The sequence below is a fragment of the Schistocerca nitens genome, chromosome 6 (genome assembly GCF_023898315.1).
Source record: "Schistocerca nitens isolate TAMUIC-IGC-003100 chromosome 6, iqSchNite1.1, whole genome shotgun sequence".
NCBI classification, from domain to species: domain Eukaryota; kingdom Metazoa; phylum Arthropoda; class Insecta; order Orthoptera; family Acrididae; genus Schistocerca; species Schistocerca nitens.
In genome coordinates, this window is record NC_064619.1 from 113,408,623 (window position 1) to 113,424,628 (window position 16,006).

Consider the following 16,006-nt stretch of genomic DNA (forward strand, 5'->3'; position numbering starts at 1 on the left):
AACCTAAGGACAGCACACAATGCCCAGCCATCACGAGGCAGAGAAAATCCCTGACCCCGCCGGGAATCGAACCCGGGAACCCGGGCGTGGGAAGCGAGAACGCTACCGCACGACCACGAGATGCGGGCCTCAAATAATCACAGGCAACATAAACTGCAATAAAGTGTAAATTACTGAGCCGTGCGTGGCTCGTGTTCGTGCCATATCTCATTTGACATCCTGTTTTTGCTGTACTACCACCTCGTTGTGTTAATTTCAATTACTGGTGTCACTGAGTTGCCGCCTTGACTGCCCGTGAGCGGTATCAGCGGCGCTTATCGATATAAGCCCTGGCGTATTATCTTTGCTGACTGCTATTACTTCTCGGTTCTCGTGTGTTCGGAGATAGTTCGGATCTGCGAATGAGCTGGAAAGCGCTAGCAGTGCAGTTCGGACCTGGCAGTGTTTCACTTAGGGCGCTGCAGAAGTTCAGTTGGGGCGCGGCTGCAGTGAGATCCGGGCAGCCATGACTCGCCCGACGGTTGCCGATACATATCACTTGAGTGCGGACCACATCGGTTGGTCGTCGGTCGGTCGTCTTGTCGGACGGCGTGTATGTTTGCCGGCGATGGCTTATGGGTTGCCTGCGTGTGCCGACTCGTGATTCGTCCTTGTTGTGGTGTCACCGCTAGACACCACACTTGCTAGGTGGTAACTTAAATCGGCCGCGGTCCTGTAGTACATGTCGGACCCGCGTGTCGCCACTGTGTATTCGCAAACGTAGCGCCACCACAGGGCAGGTCAGAAGACACGGACTTGACCTCGCCCCAGTTGTACGGACGACATAGCTTGCGACTAGACCTACCAAGTATTCCTCTCATTTGCCGAGAGACAGATTAAATAGCCTTCAGCTAGTCCATCGCTACTACCTAGCAAGGCGCCATGTGTATCATTGCTAATTGCTTACTACTATGCAAGAGATGTATTTCAACAAGAACAAGACTACATTAAAGTTAAGTATATTAAAATCTCTCTTCTTTTCTTTATAGTTTTCATCCAGTCTCCTGTTTCAGAATTTACGCCCGTCTGCGTTAGTTTCGCGTGCACCTAGCCACTCATTGTGTCGAGACCTTAGGGAATCGACACAACAATATTTTGGCGCCGAGGAGTGGTGCCGCGCCCACGTTGCAGTCTTTGTGTTATACTTGCTCTAATTTGCTTGTGTCATGGCTTCGCCGCATTCTCCAGATGTACTGTCCGAATTTTTTCGCTTGCAGAATCAGCAGACGCAGGCGTTATTGGAAGCCCTTGGACAGCTCGTCCAGGGTCAACGTGCGCTGCAAACCGATGCGGCGGCAGCCGCTTCTTCGCTACCGCAGCCACACAACGCTGTCGCACCGCCATTTAGGCCCTTTGAGGCCCATAACGAAAGCTGGACTGAGTGGGCCGATCAGTTCCGGTTCCACCTCACAGCTTATGGAATTCAAGGTAAAGAGCGGCAGCCGTTTTTGCTTTCTTGTGTAGGTGTGTCTACCTACCGTGTGATAGTGAAATTGTTTCCCCGACGCGACGTCGCAACTCTGTCCTACGAAGAAATTTTGTCTGCTTTAGATGCCTATTTCAAAGAAACAGTAAATGTAGTTGCAAAACGGTATACGTTTTTTCGTACAAAACGTACGGCCGGTCAGACTAACAGGGAGTGGGTAGCAACTTTGCAAGGCCTTACTAGAGACTGTGCGTTTGCCTGTGAATGTGGCCTCCCATATTCAGATACTATGGTGCGTGATGCAATTGCACAGAACGTTTCTGATGTTCGCATAAGGGAACAGATTTTGAAGCTAGTTAATCCCTCCCTGCAACAAGTGATAGACATATTGGACAGGCAAGACACACTTGACTTTGCTCAGGAATCATTTGAAACTTCGCCAGCAGTGTGTCACGTTAATCGGCCCGCCCGGCCCGCTGCACGGGACGCTAAGCGGCCCTCGCGCCCGACTTCGCTGCGGCCGCCTAGCTTGCAACCACGTGCGCCGCGTAAGCAAGCAAATGCAGTGAAATCATGCCCGCGGTGTGCAACTAGACATTCGCGTGAACATTGCCCGTCACGCCAAGCTATTTGCTTTTACTGTCACAAGAAGGGACATGTTCAAAGTGTTTGCCGGAAAAAGCTTAGATCAGACAATCACACAAATTCCAGGCCCTTTGCTTCGCGCCGGAATCGAACCCAGGACAATCAGGCTCGTGGACCTTCACCCATGGACATCCATGTAGTACATTCCCACCCGTCCAGTGACACTTTAGCTAACAGTGACTGTGTTCGTCCCACCCAAAGTGTGCGTCGACGTCGCCGGAAATCCCGTAAAGTCGCAAGTGCTTCTGTACCTGTCTCAGTTCAAATTGCACGTGACAGTCGCTCTTGTCGTCAACAAGACAATAAACTTTTTGTGGACTTAGACTTTGCAGGAACAGTGATACCATTCCAGCTCGATACCGGAGCTGCAGTTTCCTTGCTCAATCCCGACACGTACAAACAACTGGGCGCCCCGCCATTGCGTGCCGCAAATGTTACGTTAACTAGTTACTCAGGACAGCACATACCTGTGTTAGGACAGTGCAGCCTTATTGCAACGTACAAGGGACAGACAAAACTTGTGTCATTTTATGTTCTTCGTTCCTCTAGTGCCGTGAACTTGTTTGGTTTAGATTTGTTTCAATTGTTTAATTTGTCTATTGTAAATCAGGTCCTATCAGTGAATCAGACTGTGCCTTCCGCCAGTGTTTCTCGTCTTTGTGAAGAATTTGCAGACATTTTTGCACCGGGCCTTGGTTGCGCTCAGAACTATGAAGCGCATTTGGAACTGAAAGACAACGCGCAACCGAAATTTTTCAGAGCGCGCAATGTTCCCCACGCATTGCGTGATGAGGTCGCACGAACATTGCACGATTTAGAATCTCAAGGTGTAATTGAACGTGTGCAGGCTTCTCTCTGGGCCTCACCCTTAGTAATTTTGCCACAACCTTCCGGAAAACTGAGACTTTGCGTGGACTTCAAGGCAACTGTGAATCCACAACTTGTGACTGCTACTTTTCCTTTGCCCCGCCCGGAAGATCTTTTTGACAAACTGTGCCCGGGAAAATATTTTTCAAAATTGGACCTAGCAGATGCGTACTTGCAGATACCTGTGGACGAAGACTCCCAGCGCGTCTTGGTGGTTAACACGCATCTTGGCTTGTATCGCTTCAAAAGACTGCCATTCGGGTGTGCATCCGCCCCTGCTTTGTTTCAGCAATATTTACAAACTATTTGTGCGTCGGTCCCTACGGCTGCGAACTATCTGGACGATATTGTAATCTCAGGAAAGACAGAAGCAGAACATTTGCAAAATCTCCGAACATTATTTCAGGTATTGCGTCAGAATGGTCTTCGCTTGAGGCAGGACAAATGTGTGTTTTTTGCTCGTGACTTACCGTACCTGGGGCATGTCATAAATGCCCAAGGAATACATCCGAGTCCAGAGCACCTTCGTGCCATTCAGGACTTGCCGTCACCGCAGAACTTAAAACAGCTACAGAGTGTGCTGGGTAAGGTAAATTATTATCATCGATTTGTGCGCAATGCTTCTTCCATTTCAGCTCCGCTTCATCGCTTACGCCGTAAAGGTGTTCCGTTCGTCTGGACGACGGAATGCGAACGCGCCTTTCGCCAGTTGAAATCGGCGTTACTTTCAAATACTTGCCTTACGCCATTCGATCCCCGAAAACCCCTTTTGTTGATGGTAGATGCCTCGGTTTTCGGGATCGGTGCTGTGCTTGCGCACAAGGATGGCTCGCATGATCGCCCTATTGCCTTTGCGTCCAAATTGCTCTCATCTGCGCAAAGAAATTATTCACAAATAGAGAAGGAAGCTTTGGCTCTTGTGTTTGGTGTAACAAAGTTTCACGATTTCTTGTATGGTCGTCACTTTACCATCATCACGGACCACAAACCGTTGACATCGCTTTTTCATCCGAACAAGCCTGTACCTCCACGTACAGCGCAGAAATTCATTCGCTGGTCACTTTTTCTCTCGCAGTACCGCTACGATATCTTGTATCGGTCCACTGCTAAGCACGGCAACGCTGATGCGTTGTCCCGTTTGCCTGTTGCTGAGGATGAAGCATTCGATTCTTCCGAACTTGCTTGCATGTTCATTGATTCGGAAGCCGATGACGTGGTCGCATCGTTTCCGATTGATTTTCGTCGTGTAGCTACAGCCACAGCTGCTGACCCTGTCCTTGCTACTGTTTTGCGTTTTGTTGCTACGCAATGGCCCTTGTCAAAGTCACGGATCGAGGATCCTTTGGTTCGCCGATTTTTTGCCCACAAGGAGAGACTTTTTGTCCGACGTGGTGTTTTGTTGTTGCGTTCCGATAATGATCAATCCCGAGTCGTGGTCCCACGTTCGTTACAGCCCTCTGTCTTAAAGCTTCTTCACCAAGGACATTGGGGTATAGTGCGCACGAAACAACTTGCTCGACAGCACTGTACTTGGTTCGGAATCGATGCTGCGATTACGAATATGTGCTCCTCTTGCGTGGTGTGTGCCGAACACCAATCCGCACCGCCGCGGAAATTCTTTGCATGGCCGAAAGCCACTTCCCCTTGGCAACGCTTGCACATCGATTTTGCAGGTCCATTCTGGAATGCTCGATGGTTGGTTGTGGTCGATGCTTTCAGTAATTTTCCTTTTGTTGTCCGGATGTCTTCCACGACGTCTTCGGCCACCATCCAAGCCTTGTCTGCTATCTTTTGCATTGAAGGTCTTCCGCAGACTATTGTTTCCGACAATGGCCCACAATTCATGTCCGCAGAATTTCAGTCATTCTGCCAGGCCAATGGTATTCAACATCTGACATCCGCGCCGTTTTCGCCTCAGTCAAACGGTGCCGCTGAACGATTGGTCCGGACTTTCAAGTCACAGATGTTGAAATTAAAAGAGTCGCATTCTCGGGAGGACGCTTTGTTGCTCTTTTTGTCATCATATCGCTCTCAGCCCCGCGATGGTCGCTCGCCGGCTGAGTTGCTCCATGGTCGTCCTCATCGAACTCTGATGTCTTTGCTGCATCCGCCACATCAGGTTCCTGTGCAGCGGCAGAGACCTGCTTTTGCTCCTGGCGACGTTGTCTATTATCGCAACTATCGCGGTTCACAGCGTTGGCTCGCAGGGCGCATTCTTCGCTGCCTCGGCCGCGCGATGTATTTGATTTTGGGGGCCTCTGGTGAGGTGCGTCGGCATCTCAATCAGCTGCGCCTCTGTCGTCGCCTGGGTTCTGCCGCTCCCCGTCTGCTTTCAGCGACGGAGCCGTCAGGTCAGCGCCCTGGGGACCCATCTACTGGCTCGCCTCATCCCCAGGTGTTACCGACGCTGCCTTCCATTTTGCCTCATGGCGTCGCGCCGCCGCAGCCGCCGCCGGCGCCGCCCGCAGCGGACGCTTCGCTGCAACCGCATGGCGCCTCCCTGGGTCACGCGCCGCCGCTTGCTTCCCGTGACCAGCCGTCCTCCGCCATGGACTTCTTGCCCGCTCCGGACCGGATGTCGTCTTCGCCCGTCGGGTGCTCCGACCACATGGAGGTCGACCCTTCTGTCTCATTACGTGCGCATACACCTCATGTTGACGTGCACCCTGGACTAGGTTTGCAGGCGTTTCCTAGCTCCCCTCGGACCGAATGGCCGGGTGCGGGTGGCACAGCCTCGCCTGTTGTTAGGCTCCCCACCTCATCACATACGTCAACATGGGGTCCTCCCCACGGCGGGCGGAAGCCTTATCTCACGACCGTTCGCCGATTTGCGGGGGAGGAATGTGGTGTCACCGCTAGACACCACACTTGCTAGGTGGTAACTTAAATCGGCCGCGGTCCTGTAGTACATGTCGGACCCGCGTGTCGCCACTGTGTATTCGCAAACGTAGCGCCACCACAGGGCAGGTCAGAAGACACGGACTTGACCTCGCCCCAGTTGTACGGACGACATAGCTTGCGACTAGACCTACCAAGTATTCCTCTCATTTGCCGAGAGACAGATTAAATAGCCTTCAGCTAGTCCATCGCTACTACCTAGCAAGGCGCCATGTGTATCATTGCTAATTGCTTACTACTATGCAAGAGATGTATTTCAACAAGAACAAGACTACATTAAAGTTAAGTATATTAAAATCTCTCTTCTTTTCTTTATAGTTTTCATCCAGTCTCCTGTTTCAGAATTTACGCCCGTCTGCGTTAGTTTCGCGTGCACCTAGCCACTCATTGTGTCGAGACCTTAGGGAATCGACACAACACTTGTTATTGCACAGTCCCTGCCGTTAGTACTGTCTGGTCCTTCGTGCAAGTATTCGTGAAACTGTGTGTAGCTTGTGATGTCGACTGCTCACTTATTTTAGTGCTGTCTCCGTGCTGATGTGTGGTAGTCGGTCGGTTGGCGAAGAGCTGCGAGGAAATCTCTGCGGGGCGTACTTTGGCCGGGCTCGCTGGCGGTCTTTACGCAGTGTTGGAGTGTGTAGGACTGTTCCCATCACTACGAGGTCCGTGGCACACAGACCCTGGACACGAAAGTTGAGTTTGGATTTAATTTATCAGCAAGTCAAGATTACATTAGATTAGATTAATACTAGTTCCATGGATCATGAATACGATATTTCGTAATGATGTGGAACGAGTCGAATTTTCCAATACATGACATAATTAGGTTAATTTAACAACATACTTAAGTTAATATAACAACTTTATTTTATTGTGTTTTTTGTTTTTCTTTATTTTTTATTTTTATTTTTTTATTTTTTTAATATTTTTTTGTTTTTTTTTCTTAATTTATATCTAAAAATTCCTCTATGGAGTAGAAGGAGTTGTCATTCAGAAATTCTTTTAATTTCTTCTTAAATACTTGTTGGTTATCTGTCAGACTTTTGATACTATTTGGTAAGTGACCAAAGACTTTAGTGCCAGTATAATTCACCCCTTTCTGTGCCAAAGTTAGATTTAATCTTGAATAGTGAAGATCATCATTTCTCCTAGTATTGTAGTTATGCACACTGCTATTACTTTTGAATTGGGTTTGGTTGTTAATAACAAATTTCATAAGAGAGTATATATACTGAGAAGCTACTGTGAATATCCCTAGATCCTTAAATAAATGTCTGCAGGATGATCTTGGGTGGACTCCAGCTATTATTCTGATTACACGCTTTTGTGCAATAAATACTTTATTCCTCAGTGATGAATTACCCCAAAATATGATGCCATATGAAAGAAATGAGTGAAAATAGGCGTAGTAAGCTAATTTACTAAGATGTTTATCACCAAAATTTGCAATGACCCTTATTGCATAAGTAGCTGAACTCAAACGTTTCAGCAGATCATCAATGTGTTTCTTCCAATTTAATCTCTCATCAATGGACACACCTAAAAATTTGCAATATTCTACCTTAGCTATATGATTCTGATTAAGGTCTATATTTATTAATGGCGTCATACCATTCACTGTACGGAACTGTATGTACTGTGTTTTATCAAAATTCAGTGAGAGTCCGTTTACAAGGAACCACTTAGTAATTTTCTGAAAGACAGTATTGACAATTTCATCAGTTAATTCTTGTTTGTCAGGTGTGATTACTATACTTGTATCATCAGCAAAGAGAACTAACTTTGCCTCTTCATGAATATAGAATGGCAAGTCCTTAATATATAATAAGAACAACAAAGGACCCAAGACTGACCCTTGTGGAACCCCATTCTTGATAGTTCCCCAGTTTGAGGAATGTGCTGATCTTTCCATGTTACGAGAACTACTTATTTCAACTTTCTGCACTCTTCCAGTTAGGTATGAATTAAACCATTTGTGCACTGTCCCACTCATGCCACAATACTTGAGCTTGTCTAGCAGAATTTCATGATTTACACAATCAAAAGCCTTTGAGAGATCACAAAAAATCCCAATGGGTGGTGTTCGGTTATTCAGATCATTCAAAATTTGACTGGTGAAAGCATATATGGCATTTTCTGTTGAAAAACCTTTCTGGAAACCAAACTGACATTTTGTTAGTACTTCATTTTTACAGATATGTGAAGCTACTCTTGAATACATTACTTTCTCAAAAATTTTGGATAAAGCTGTTAGAAGGGAGATTGGACGGTAATTGTTGACATCAGATCTATCCCCCTTTTTATGCAAAGGTATAACAATAGCATATTTCAGTCTATCAGGGAAAATGCCCTGTTCCAGAGAGCTATTACACAGGTGGCTGAGAATCTTACTTATCTGTTGAGAACAAGCTTTTAGTATTTTGCTGGAAATGCCATCAATTCCATGTGAGTTTTTGCTTTTAAGCAAGTTTATTATTTTCCTAATTTCAGAGGGGGAAGTGGGTGAGATTTCAATTGTACCAAATTGCATAGGTATGGCCTCTTCCATTAACAGCCTAGCATCTTCTAATGAACACCTGGATCCTACTATATCCACAACATTTAGAAAATGATTATTAAAAATATTTTCAGCTTCTGACTTTTTGTTCGTAAAGTTTTCATTCAATTTGATGGTAATACTGTCTTCCTCTGCTCTTGGTTGACCTGTTTCTCTTTTAATAATATTCCAAATTGTTTTAATTTTATTATCAGAGTTGCTGATTTCAGACATGATACACATACTCCTGGATTTTTTAATAACTTTTCTTAATATAACACAGTAGTTTTTATAATTTTTGATAGTTTCTGGGTCACTACTCTTTCTTGCTGTCAGATACATTTCCCTTTTCCGGTTACAAGATATTTTTATACCCTTAGTAAGCCATGGTTTGTTACAAGGTTTCTTACGAGTATATTTAACTATTTTCTTGGGGAAGCAGTTTTCAAATGCATTTACAAAAATGTCATGAAATAAATTATATTTTAAATTGGCATCAGGTTCACGGTACACCTCATCCCAGTCTAACTGCTGTAGGCTTTCCCTGAAATTTGCAATTGTTAAATCGTTGACTGGACGTACTACTTTGGAGGACTGTTTAGTATTGCTGAATGGAGCTATGTCATATATTGTAACTAGCTGTGCACCATGATCAGAAAGACCATTCTCAACACAGGCTGAGCATTTATCTGGTTAAACTTATCTTGGTCTATAAAGAAGTTATCTATCAGTGAGCTGCTATCCTTTACCACCCTAGTAGGAAAATCAATAACGGGTGTCAAATTGAAAGAACCGAGTAATACTTCAAGGTCACTTTTCCTATTACCCTCTTTCAGAGAATCTACATTGAAGTCCCCACAAATAATAATTTGCTTCCCCCTGTCTGACAGATAGCACAACAAGGAGTCCAAATTTTTCAGAAATAGATGAAAATTTCCTGATGGGGACCTATATACAGTTACAATTATAAATGTGCCTTTATTTAATTTAAGCTCACAGGCACATGCTTCTATATGTTTCTCTACACAAAACTTTTTTGTTTCTATACTTTTTGCACAATGATAACTTTTGACATATATGGCAACTCCTCCTTTCTCCATATTTTCTCTCATTACATGTGCAGAGAGCTTATATCCACTTACATTTACCTTATCCATATCAGTAACAATGTGATGCTCAGACAGGCATAGTATATCTATTTCATTCTCAGCTTCTAAATCTTCTAAACAAACCAGAAGCTCATCTACTTTATTCTTTAAACTCCCAATATTTTGATGAAATATACTTACATTATTTTTAATTATACTTTTATGAGAACCTTTCCTTATTCTAACATTTGCAGTTCTCTCCTGTCTGAGTTTCTCATTGTGCTTAGGCCTAGTTCCTATACCAGTGGTCACACGGTGTTCAGAGAGGCAGATTATGTCAACTGGGTTGGGTGACTTTAATTCATCAATGCAATTACCTAGGACTGAGATACAACTTGGTGGAGATAAAATTTCTGGTGATTGGTGAAAATTTATAATTGATAGCTGTGATTGGTGATCCAATGTGCTAGAATTGTGCTGTTTAATTTCTTTCCTAAACTGAAGATTTGTTTCAATCCTGACCTCTCGTAGAACTTGACATCTTTCTGTCTTACCTGTCCTAAAAAAGGTGCTGCTCCAACATCTGTAACCACTGGTATTTTACCATTCATGGCAGTGCCTCCCCCCCTTAAATTTCCTGCTATTACCCCAGCCAGTTTCCCCTTCCCTTTCCTGTTGAGATGTAGGCCGTGCCTGGTATAGTCCCACCTACTGAGATAATCAACAGGAACCACACCAATATGAGCCCCCGCACCCGACCCAAGCAGCCGTTCCAACTCCAAATTAACTCTCCCAACAGAAGAGTTCAAATGAGGCCGGTCATGGCGTCTCAGGACAGATACAAATTCAACATTGGTGTGTCTCGATGCCGACGCAATCTTTACCAGGTCACACTCTATACTGTACCCAGGATCTCTGTCGATGCTGTTCCCTGGCCCTCCCACAATAACCAAGGTGTCTTCCCTGGTAAATCCTTTACAGAGTGAACCTAAATCCTCTGTCACCTGATCCAGACTAGCACTTGATTTGAAAAAATTTGTGACCTGGTATTCTGGTCCTAATTCCTCCTGCAGAAGTTGGCCTACACCTCTGGCATGAGAACTGCCTAACAACAAAACTTTCTTCCTTTTCGATGACTTTCCTACATTCTTTTTCAATTTCCTATTGAAAGTTTGTTGTGTCCTGTCTACACCTACCTCTGCTTGAGGCTCATCAGTTTCTAACTGAAGCAACAGGTCAAACTTATTTTTGACATTCACCACAAAACTGTCAGACTTAGTTCTAGGCCTGTTCCTTCTGCTACCTGTTGCCACTTCCCACCTCTCTTTGCCCTTCTCCCTCCTTAACCTGTCCAGATCTTCCCTAGCCTGATCTAGCTCAGCCTGAAGGGCAGCAATTTTCCCCTCCTGTTCCACTATCTTCCTATCTCTGCTGCAAATCCTACATAACCACTGATGAGCCTGATCCACTTTCCCAACACCCACGCCACTGCAATCCCCCCAGTGAAAAAAACTACTACATCCATCACACCAAACCCCGGAACTGCTCCAACACCTGTAACCACTGGTATTTTACCATTCATGGCAGTGCCTCCCCCCCTTAAATTTCCTGCTATTACCCCAGCCAGTTTCCCCTTCCCTTTCCTGTTGAGATGAGTCAGGCACTTCTCACTCATGGCAAAAATAATACTTTAGCTAGAATAAATCAATTAAATTACCGAAAATCAAAAAAGACGTTACAAGAATTAAGCCTATTCACAAATGTATATAAGCAAGTTTCTGATTTAAAATTCCGCTGTTTTTCTGAGATCTGTATTAAACCAATGAAGGTATACGCTATTTATTATATATTTCACTCGATTGAATGAAAAAAAGGACAATTAAACGAGGTACTTTAACTTTGATTCTCCAAAAACGTTACGAGAATTAGGCCTATAAACAAATGTATATAGGCAAGTTTCTGATATAAAGTTACGCTGTTTTTCTGAAATCTGTATTAAAACAATGAAGTTTTACGCTATTTACGGTACCGTAGTTTACTTATTTGTTACCGAGAAACTAGTTAAATTACCGTGAAACAATAAACAAACACGTTTACAAAATTTAAGCCTAAGCGCGACTTCGCGAAGTTACTATCTTTTCGTGTTTTCTGAAAAAATACGCAAAGAAAAGTCAAACCTGTAATGGCAAGACTAAACGATACACTAATGCACGTATTTAATTTGTTGTCGGCGTTAAACTAAATTATATTCCTGTCTAAATCACTTAACTTTCTGGAAATGGTTTCTGGCGTCACTTACTCGGCGGCCGTCTTGTCTACACTGTTCTTGTCTAAACTGTTCCCATTGTGCTGTCCGGTTCTCGTTGTTGGCTGTTGGGACATTCCCACGAGCAACAACGTGTGTGTTCGAGTTGGCGAAGGTTTAGCCACCGTCCGGTGGAGTGTAACTGTATTTGGTTATTTGCAATTGAATTGCACCAGCGGAATTTTCTGCCTTGTGGCCGTTAACGTTCCGGTTACCTGCCCTGGCCGTTGACGTAAACTCAGGCAGTGTCCTTTCCTCACCGTGTTGTCGCTGTGCAGCACGGTGTGTAGTTCGACAGCTTAATGTATGCTTGGTTGTGGGCGTCCACACATTTCACGTTTTGCATTGAACTTCCGGTTGTGTGCTGGTCGAGTGGAGCGCAAGTTACCTTGTCGGTGGGTCCGTTGACTGTGTGTTGGTTGGGTTGTCGTCGGATCCAGAATGATTGGGCCGACTGCCTGTCTCACCTAAGTGATCATTAGTATTTGAAGTGCTGGCCGACCCCTGAAACTTCTGAGCGCAGTTAGCTGCACTGTCTTTTTTTATTTTCTGTTGTGTGTATTTGTATTGAATTTTTTTTAGTGGTGTTTTAAGTCATGGACCTTCAGCCGTTTTAAAATTAAAGTTCCTTGCTTGTCAAGTGTTAGATTGTTTGGGGCCTTCAGCCTAATTTAAGATAAGGCTTTGTTCTTTAAATTTATTTTACCTCGAGTTTTAAGTCAAGGGGCCTTCAGCCGTTTTGCAGTTAAGGATGTTGCTTTTCGAGTGTTAGATTTTCGGCCTTCAGCGAAACTTAACGTGAGGCCTTCTGCCCTCTAAATATTCTCTTTATAGTCTGAATTTTGAGTTAACGGCTTTTAGTCGTTTTTTTAATTAAAGTGGTTGTGCCCTTAAGGTATACGATAGTGTGGCGTATTCAGCCGATGGTGAAATAAATAAGGGTATATGTGTTCGAGTGTAACTGACAGCCGCTCATTTTGGCCCCTTTCCACAATTCCAACTACTTGTCCTGTCCTGCGGGTTTAGCAGGGGGTCTCAATTGCTTAATTTCATCAACAAATTTGTATCTTATTCTGCACTCAATTTGCGTTCTCTGAGCTCTATAACGACTTTCTGTCTGCCGTTATCAGTAATAACTTGCCGAGAGGAAGTCTCCCTTCCGGGCGCATAGTATTGCACATCGCGACACGCCTGCTATTATCGTAGCTGTTTTCATATTCTCTTCGAACGGTGCGACTCCCGCATTGGTACATCTTCTCTGGCCAGAGGTTCCTACGGATTATCAAGTATAGTAGTGCGTCGTAATTTGGTCTCTAGGACAAGCTCCTGGTACCGACTCGTTTGCGGCGTCACGTCTGCACTCCTTCCTCGCTGACAATAGAACGGCGCGGCCGGTGCATGCGTTCCGCACAGTGGTCCCTGTCTGAAGGGCTCGGCCCGTCGTCCTATTGTTGCGTGCGGCAGCGCGGTTGCCTGGCGCAGTCGAGGAGGGCCTCGTGACCGGAGCGCCGCGGCCGGGTCTACTGTTCATCCACAGACGAGACTTTTCACTGCAGACTCACAAGAGACATTACTCTATCAGCGGAGGTGCGTGTGAGTGACGTGGGGAGTAAGTTCATTTACTCCAGAGGTTGCTCGACAGCAGGCTACACTTTAGTCTCAGCAAGGAGAAATAGTTCGTGAAATAAATACTCAAGTGCAGACTCTTTTAAAATTGATATTTAATGCAATTAGAAAGTCCACTTCCCATTTCTGTATGTTTTGTAAGGCATAATTCAAGGTAGCGTGGGAGAATCTTTTAATCATTACTAGTATATATTTCAGTCTTAGGTAAGTCAAATAATATAAATGCCGGTTTCAAGTTATTACAAACTACTTGTCAGAAGATATGAATGTAACTCGTCAACTGAATAGTCATTATCGGTTTTAACTTACTGCAGTATCATCAATAGATGATTTCAATATTTTACATAGTAATTCATCAGCAGTTGTGAAACTACTATGTAAAGTTTTCAGATCTTCTGATGATGACTTTGTAATAAGTCGAAATCGATTATGACACCATCTGCGCGACTTGAGGCGGAAGTACACTCCTGGAAATTGAAATAAGAACACCGTGAATTCATTGTCCCAGGAAGGGGAAACTTTATTGACACATTCCTGGGGTCAGATACATCACATGATCACACTGACAGAACCACAGGCACATAGACACAGGCAACAGAGCATGCACAATGTCGGCACTAGTACAGTGTATATCCACCTTTCGCAGCAATGCAGGCTGCTATTCTCCCATGGAGACGATCGTAGAGATGCTGGATATAGTCCTGTGGAACGGCTTGCCATGCCATTTCCACCTGGCGCCTCAGTTGGACCAGCGTTCGTGCTGGACGTGCAGACCGCGTGAGACGACGCTTCATCCAGTCCCAAACATGCTCAATGGGGGACAGATCCGGAGATCTTGCTGGCCAGGGTAGTTGACTTACACCTTCTAGAGCACGTTGGGTGGCACGGGATACATGCGGACGTGCATTGTCCTGTTGGAACAGCAAGTTCCCTTGCCGGTCTAGGAATGGTAGAACGATGGGTTCGATGACGGTTTGGATGTACCGTGCACTATTCAGTGTCCCCTCGACGATCACCAGTGGTGTACGGCCAGTGTAGGAGGTCGCTCCCCACACCATGATGCCGGGTGTTGGCCCTGTGTGCCTCGGTCGTATGCAGTCCTGATTGTGGCGCTCACCTGCACGGCGCCAAACACGCATACGACCATCATTGGCACCAAGACAGAAGCGACTCTCATCGCTGAAGACGACACGTCTCCATTCGTCCCTCCATTCACGCCTGTCGCGACACCACTGGAGGCGGGCTGCACGATGTTGGGGCGTGAGCGGAAGACGGCCTAACGGTGTGCGGGACCGTAGCCCAGCTTCATGGAGACGGTTGCGAATGGTCCTCGCCGATACCCCAGGAGCAACAGTGTCCCTAATTTGCTGGGAAGTGGCGGTGCGGTCCCCTACGGCACTGCGTAGGATCCTACGGTCTTGGCGTGCATCCGTGCGTCGCTGCGGTCCGGTCCCAGGTCGACGGGCACGTGCACCTTCCGCCGACCACTGGCGACAACATCGATGTACTGTGGAGATCTCACGCCCCACGTGTTGAGCAATTCGACGGTACGTCCACCCGGCCTCCCGCATGCCCACTATACGCCCTCGCTCAAAGTCCGTCAACTGCACATACGGTTCACGTCCACGCTGTCGCGGCATGCTACCAGTGTTAAAGACTGCGATGGAGCTCCGTATGCCACGGCAAACTGGCTGACACTGACGGCGGCGGTGCACAAATGCTGCGCAGCTAGCGCCATTCGACGGCCAACACCGCGGGTCCTGGTGTGTCCGCTGTGCCGTGCGTGTGATCCCATTTCTTGTACAGCCCTCTCGCAGTGTCCGGAGCAAGTATGGTGGGTCTGACACACCGGTGTCAATGTGTTCTTTTTTCCATTTCCAGGAGTGTATTTTATATGGCCCGTATTGCCGGATGTTACAGATTAGATATAGACTTGTTCATAAGTTCAATCATAACCATTTGTGTGCTAAATCAATAGTATGTTCATGCGTTGTAATCATAGCTAAGCAAGTGCTTATCATTTACATATCAAAAATTTTTAGACCTAGTCATAATAATGACGATGTTGGCTTTATATTATCCTTCCCACTCCTAAATTCTTTTTAGGTGGTTAAACTTCGTGCTTAAGCACAAAATTTTCCTAGACAGGCCATACGTTGTAAGCACGTGATGTCTTCCTCGTATCATGACCAACGAATACTTCATGTATGTTAAGACAGTGGATCTAAGTACGCTGTGCACATGATAACATATACGCCCTTTTCCTCAGCTGTACCTTCATTTTACTTTACTAGTAAATTCAAGGTTACGAGTTAGATTCGCGTCTTGTCCCAACAAGTAACTATCACACAGTTTATGCGCAGCCGCAAGGTATTGTGTCCGCCTAGGCGGGCCTCATGGCGCTACGGTCAGTTCCAGTACAGCACTCGTGGCTGCCGCATCGCGGTCGCGAAGTGGGCCCGAGGCAGTTTCAGATAAGTTTTTAGAGTCTGACGATAATTTATGGATTAGCTTGAGGATATCCACTACGGACAAACGGTAGTTACTTTTATTCTGAAGAAGGTTGGGTTATCCCG

General features: G+C 45.7%; 1 long non-coding RNA gene across 1 annotated transcript in view; it reads left to right on the forward strand.

The window, feature by feature from the left end:
- The window catches only part of LOC126263691 (uncharacterized), a 408,745-nt gene that overhangs the window by 317,413 nt on the left and 75,326 nt on the right, over positions 1-16,006 (forward strand). The window lies entirely within an intron of this gene.